Source organism: Somniosus microcephalus, chromosome 4 (assembly GCF_052327205.1).
Source record: "Somniosus microcephalus isolate GS21.2 chromosome 4, FLI_Smic_1.0, whole genome shotgun sequence".
In the NCBI taxonomy this organism is placed as follows: domain Eukaryota; kingdom Metazoa; phylum Chordata; class Chondrichthyes; order Squaliformes; family Somniosidae; genus Somniosus; species Somniosus microcephalus.
In genome coordinates, this window is record NC_140990.1 from 1,585,966 (window position 1) to 1,593,465 (window position 7,500).

General features: G+C 45.0%; 2 non-coding genes across 2 annotated transcripts; both read right to left on the reverse strand.

The window, feature by feature from the left end:
- Positions 1-2,440: 2,440 nt before the first annotated feature.
- Positions 2,441-2,523, reverse strand: trnal-uaa (transfer RNA leucine (anticodon UAA)). The gene has a single exon. It is a non-coding gene; the product is annotated as a tRNA-Leu (tRNA).
- A 3,939-nt stretch (positions 2,524-6,462) lies between these two features.
- Positions 6,463-6,546, reverse strand: trnal-uaa (transfer RNA leucine (anticodon UAA)). The gene has a single exon. It is a non-coding gene; the product is annotated as a tRNA-Leu (tRNA).
- Positions 6,547-7,500: the final 954 nt, after the last annotated feature.

A 7,500-nucleotide genomic window follows, 5' to 3' on the forward strand; every position in this document is an offset into this window, starting at 1 on the left:
TTACCAGACCCAGAGGGAGGAGTGAGCAACAAGGGAAGGACAGAGAGAGAGAGAGAGAGAGAGAGAGAGAGAGAGAGAGAGAGAGAGAGAGAGAGAAAAGTAGGCGTATGAAAAATATGTAAAAGAGAGAGACAGAAAGAGAGTGAGAGAATGAGAGGGAGACAGAGGGACAGATAGTGAGACAGAGGTGGAGACTGAAAAATATTAAAACTTTTTATGATTACTTCTCTTTGTTAGTTGAGAGTGAGCAAAAATGCAGATTCAGCAGATGCCAAAATAGCACTCTAAGAATGCCATATAAATATGAAATCTTTCTTTCCGTTTCTATAAAAATGCCATTGTTTGTTTGATGGAGATTCCGCAGATGACAAACGAGTGTCACTGAACAGGATGAAAGGAAATGGGCTGTAAATTGAAGAGTTACCTAGAGTGGGGTTTGAACCAACGTGGGTATAAACCCATGGGATCATATAAGTTTAACACCTTAACCACGCAGCCACTCTGGTGCTGTCAGTGTGTATGGATTGTCTCTGTGATAATCGGGGCTTCAAGCCCCACCCGGCCACAGAGTTGCGCAGAGCAGAGATTTCCTCGGTGGCAGGACAGGTTAACAAAGCAGTTAATGAAGCAGATGGGATCCTGGGCATTATAAATGGAGGCACAGAGTACACAAGCCAGGAAGTTATGCCAAACCTAAATAAACCACTAGTTCGGCCGCAGCTGGAGTATTTTCTCCAATTCTGGGGAACCACACTTTAGGGAGGAGGTGAAGGCTGAGGAAAGTATCCCCGCTTGTTACCCGAGTGACTGGCAGACACACACAGACAGAAACAGAAAGCCACACATGTACACAGACAGACACACACATCAACACAGACACACACATAGAGTGACTTAGACATCGAGAGAGAGAGACAGGCAGAGAGAAACACGGTCGCTAATTTGTCTGATTTTTGTTCTATTTCTGACCGTAAATTTCGTGAACACTTGCAGATTAATGAAAACGAGAAAAATCTCAAGGTGTCGAAAATTGAGGGATTTAATTCCAGCTAATTCAGGATTAGCTGTCCATTGATTTGGTTACATTTTGAATTTTGAAATGAAATATGCTGGAACCATAGTTGACAGGATTCGAACCAGCGCGGGGAAACCGCAATGGATTTCTAGTCTATCGCCTTAACCACTCGGCCACGACTACTGGATCTGCGAAGCTTTAAATGTTGCTCAGATAAAATCGCAATCATCCCTCGCTCTGGAGCAAAACAGCACTCAGTCCCTGAACAGTCTCCGCTCAAGAACATTCTCAAAGAGACGATCTCCCCTCGCATTGTTTCACTCTTCCATGTTCCTCCCTCGCTTTTTAACACGAACCAATTTAATTACTATTTCACATCTTAAAGACGCATTTCGCCCCATCGCAGAACCCCGCTCACCAGGTGGGGATACTCCACTAAACTGACCAAAGTCACTGCTGGGCGTTCACTGCAGAAGCGCAGAGCAAGAATGGCGCTGTGAACAGACCTGGGCTCAATCACCAGACCCAGAGGGAGGAGTGAGCAAGGAGAGGGAAACAAACAGCGAGAGACAGAGAGAGAGAGAGACAGACAGTCCGTAACCCTGTTAATCTCTTTCTCTCTGTCACTCTCTCCCTCCTCAGCACCCCACACAAAAGGGAGAGGGAAACAGGGAGAGAGAGCTCTATACTAACGAGGAACTGGAGCAGGAAGTTGCTATACAGTTTTTTGTACGCCAGTAAATCTTTCAAAATTATTTTAGCTGATTTTTTTCTGTTCTACTTTTCCAAGCAGGATTTTAAGTGGTTGCCCAAAGGTTAAAAATTTGTCCTCTCCATCGGGGAATTGAACCCGGTGATAGACTTAGCACTATACTAACGAGGAACTGACACGTGCACAGTCTCTCAGAGCAAGGATCGAGCTGTTAATAGAGCTGGACAAATGAGAAAGGCAGTGAGCGACAGAGCGACAGAGAGAGAGAGACAGAGACAGACAGAGAGAGAGACAGGAACAAAGAGAGAGACAAAGAGAGAGAATGAGAGAGAGAGAGAGAAAGACAGAGACAGAGTGAGACAAACAGAGAAGCAGACAAGTAGAGAGACAAAAAATGAGGTGTATGACAAATGTGCAACAGAGAGACTGAAAGAGACAGAGAGAGTGAGAGAATGAGAGGGACACAGCTGGTGAGACAGAGAGAGGTGGAGACTGAAAGATGTAAAACATTCCTTCTCTTTGTTAGTTGAGAGTGACAGAGAGAGTGAGAGAATAATGCAGATTCAGCAGATGCCAAAATAGCACTTTAAGAATTACATATGAGATCTTTCTTTCCATATCTATAAACATCTCATTGTTTGTCAGAGAATCAGTTGATGATAAACGAGTGTCACTGAGCAGGGTGAAAGGAAATGGATCTTAAATTAAAGAGTTACCAGGAGTGGGGTTCGAACCCACGCGGGTATAAACCCATTGGATTTTAAGTCCAACGCCTTAACCACTCGGCCATCCTGGTGCTGGTTTGGTTTGCGGACTGTCTCTGTGAGAATCGGGCCTTCAAGCCCCACCTTGCCACAGAGTTGAGCAGAGGGACACACAGACCAACACAGAGAGGCACACAGACCGACACAGAGAGACACACAGACACAGAGAGACACACAGACCTACACGGAGGGACACACAGACACAGAGAGACACACAGACCTACACACAGACAGACACACAGACCTACACAGAGAGACAGACAGACACACAAAGACCGACACAGAGAGACACACAGGCAGACACACACACACAGCGAGACAAACAGACCGACACAGACAGACACAGAGAGACACACAGACACAGACATCGTACAGAGAAGATTTACAAGGAGGATACCAGAAATGCGAGGGTATACATATCAGGAAAGGATGGACCCCTGCCAAATTAGATTAAACCCTGATTTGTCTGATTATTGTTCTATTTCCGACCGTATATTTCGTGCATACTTGCACAATGGAAAAGTGAAAAACTTCGAGGTGTTGGATTTAATTCCGCCCACCTCAGGATTAGTTCCCCAGCGATTTGGTCATATTAAGAGATGAAAAATGCTGGAACCGTAGTCGGCAGGATTCGAACCTGCGCGGGGAGACCCCAATGGATTTATTAGTCCATTGCCTTAACCACTCCGCCACGACTACTGGGTTTGTGAAACTTTAAATGTTGCTCAGATAAAATCGCAATCATCCATCACTCTGGAGCAAAACAGCACTCAGTCCCTGAACAGTCTCGTGTCATGAAATTTCAAGAGACAATCTCCTCTCGCATTTATTTACTCTCCTGTTTATCACTGTAGCTTTTTAACATAAAGCTACACCAGGAAATATAAATACAGTTTGACATCTTAAAAATGCTTCCACTCCATCGTGGAATTGAAAGCCGACCTCGGGAGTAGCAGTTGGGAATAGTTCACGATATCTGACGAGGAACTGATGGATGGCGTTACTGTGCAGAATCGCAGAGCAAGAATGGCGCTGTGAACAGACCTGGTCTCATTTACCAGCCCCAGAGGAAGGAGTGAGCAACAAGGGAAGGACAGAGAGAGAGAGAGACAGAGAGAGGGAGAGAGAGACAAAAAAGGAGGCGTATGACAAATGTGTAACAGAGAGAGACAGAAAGAGAGTGAGAGAATGAGAGGGAGACAGAGAGACAGACAGTGAGACAGAGGTGGAGACTGAAAAATATAAAAACATTTTACGATTACTTCTCTTTGTTAGTTGAGAGTGAGCGAAAATGCAGATTCAGCAGATGCCAAAATAGCACTTTAAGAATTAAATATCAATATGAAATCTTTCTTTCCGTATCTATAAAAATCTCGTTGTTTGCTTGATGCAGGTTCAGCAGATGACAAACGAGTGTCATTGAGCAGAATGAAAGGAAATGGGTCTTAAATTAAAGAATTACCTAGACTGGGGTTTGAACCAATGTGGGTATAAATCCATTGGATCTATAAATCCAACATCGTAACCACTCAGCCACTCTGGTGCGTGTATTGTCTCTGTGAGAATCGGGGCTTCAAGCCCCACCCTGTCACAGAGTTGAGCAGAGCAGAGATTTCCTCGGTGGCAGGACAGGTTAACAAAGCAGTTAATGAAGCAGATGGGATTCTGGGCTTTATAAATAGAGGTACAGAGTACACAAACCAGGAAGTTATGCTAAACCTAAATAACACACTCGTTCAGCCCCAACTGGAGTGTTGTGTCCAATTCTGGGGAACCACACTTTAGGAAGGAGGTGAAGGCTGAGGAAAGTATGCCCGCTTGTTACCCAAGTGACCGGTAGACACACACAGACAGAAACAGAAAGACCACACATGTACACAGACAGACACACACATAGAGTGACTTAGGCATCGAGAAAGAGAAACACTGTCCCTAATTTGCATGCTCTTTGTTCAATTTTCGACCGTATGTTTGGTGAATACTCGCAGATCAATGCAATTGTGTAAAATCTCGAGGTTTTGGATTTAATTTCTCCGAACTGAGGATTGGTTGTCCAGGATTTGGTTACATTTTGAAATGAAATATGCAGAAACCGCAGTCGGCAGGATTGGAATCTACGCGGGGAAACCCCAATGGATTTCTGGTCCATCGCCTTCACCACTGGGCCACGACTGCTGGATATGTGAACAGTTAAATGTTGCTCCGATAAAATCGCAATCATCCATCGCTCTGGAGCAAAACAGCAGTCAATCCCGGAACAGTCTCCGCTTAAGAACAATCGTCAAAGAGACAATCTCCTCTCACATGTTTTTTACTCTTCCATGTTCCTCCCTCGCTTTTTAACACGAACCAATTTAATTGCAATTTCACATCTTAAAGACGCGATTCGCCCCATCGCAGAACCCCGCTCACCCGTGCAACAGGCGGGGATACTCCACTAAACTGAACAAAGTCACTGCTGGGCGTTCACTGCAGAAGCTCAGAGCAAGAATGGCGCTGTGGCCAGACCTGGGCTCATTCACCAGCCCCAGGGGGAGGAGTGAGCAAGGAGAGAGAAACAGAGAGAGAGAGAGACACGGAGAGAGGCAGAGAGAGAGACAGAGAGCGGGAGACAGTGAGTGAGACAGAGAGAGAGACAGAGAGCTGGAAACAGTGAGTGAGACAGAGGGAGAGAGAGAGAGAAAACCTGTCGGGGAATTGAATCCTCACCACTTTACTATCAAGGACCTGGTAGAGGAAGTAGTTATACAGTGATTGAGACAAAGACTCGAACACACACACAGACAGACATGTGTGCCTGCTCTCTATGTTTATGTGTAAGTCACATATTTAATAAGCTTTTCTGAGTGTCATGGATTCATAGACACTTACAGCACAGAAGGAGGCCATTCGGCCCGCCGTGCCTGTGCTGTCTCTGTGAAAGAGCAGTGGTGCTCAGTCCCACCCCCCGCTTTTTGTCCTTAACCCTGTTAATCTCTTTCTCTCTGTCACTCTCTCCCTCCTCCGCGCCCCACACAAAAGGGAGAGGGAAACAGAGAGAGAGAGAGCTCTATACTAACGAGGAACTGGTGCAGGAAGTTGTTATACAGTTCTTCATGTGACAGTAAATCTTTTAAAATTATTTTGGTCGGCTTTTTTTCTGTTTTACTTTTCCAAGAAGGTTTTTAAGGAGTTGCCCAAAGGTTTAAAATTTGTGATGTTGAAATCGCCCTCCCCATCGGGAAATTGAATCCCGGTCTCCACTGTGACAGGCGGGGTACTCACCACTATACTAATGAGGAACTGATATACTGGCTGCTGCTAGAATCGAGCTGTGAACAGAACTTGACAAATGAGAAAGACAGGGACAATGAGAGACAGAGACAGACAGAGAGACAGTCAGAGAAAGACAGAGAGAGACACACAGAGAGAAACAGACAGAGGCAGAGAGAGAAAACGACAGAGAGCCATACAGAGAGAGATAGAGAGAGAGACAGACAAAGAGAGAGACAGACACACAGACAGACACACAGACAGACAGAGACAGACAGACGGAGAGAAACAGACAGAGAAAGACAGAGAGCCATACAGAGAGAGAGAGACAGAAAGAAACAGACAGATAGCCATACAGTGAGAGATAGACAAAGAGAGAGACAGACAGAGAGACAGACAGAGAGAGAGACAGAGGGAAACAGAGAGAGAGAGAAAAAGAGAGTGAGAGAATGAGAGGGACACAGATAGTGAGACAGAGAGAGGTGGGGACTGAAAGATGTAAAAACATTTCACGATCCCTTCTCTTTGTTAGTTGATAGTGACAGAGAGAGTGAGGGAAAAATGCAGATTCAGCAGATGCCAAAATAGGACTTGAAGAATTACATATGAGATCTTTCTTTCCATATCTATAAACATCTTATAGTTTGTTGGAGAATCAACTGATGACAAATGAGTGTCACTGCGCAGGATGAAAGAAAATGGATCTTAAATTAAAGAGTTACCAGCAGTGGGGCTTGAAACCACGTGGATATAAACCCATATGGATTTTAAGTCCAATGCCTTAACCACTCGGCCATCCTGGTGCTGGCATTATTTGCGCGCTGGCTCTGAGAAAATCGGGCCTTGAAGCACCAACCTGCCACAGAGTTGAGCAGAGCAGAGAGACACACACAGACCGACACACACATAAACAAACAGACACAGAGAGACACACAGACCGACACAGAGAGGCACACAGACCGACACACACATAAACACACAGACACACAGACCAACACAGAGAGGCAGACACACAGACACAGAGAGAAACACAGACCGACACAGAGAGACACACACAGACCAACACAGAGAGACACACAGGTAGACACACACACATGGCGAGACACACAGACCGACACAGAGACACACACAGAGACACACACAGAGACACACAGACACAGACAGAAACACAGAGGATTTACAAGGATGATACCAGAAATGCGAGGGTATATATATCAGGAAGGTATGGACCGCTGCCAAATTAGTTTATACCCTGATTTGTCTGATTATTGTTCTATTAGCGACCGTATATTTCGTGCATACTTGCACAATGAAAAAGTGAAAAACTTCGAGGTGTTGGATTTAATTCCGCCCAACTCAGGATTAGTTCCCCAGGAATTTGGTTACATTAAAAAATGAGTAGTGCTGGAACCGTAGTCGGCAGTATTCGAATCTATAGCAAGGAAACTCCCAACGGATTTCTAGCCCATCGCCTTAACAACTCGGCCACGACTACTAGGTCTATAAGACTTTAAATGTTGCTCAGATAAAATCGCAGTCATCCATCGCTCTGAAGCAAAACAGCTCTCAGTCCCTGAACAGTCTCCGCTCAAGAAAATTCTCAAAGAGACAATCTCCTCTTGCATTGTTTCACTCTTCTGTTTATCGCTGTAGCTTTTTAACATAAAGCTACACCAGGAAATATAAATACAGTTTGACATCTTAAAAATGCTTCCACTCCATCGCGGAATTGAAAGCCGACCTCGGGAGTAGCAGTT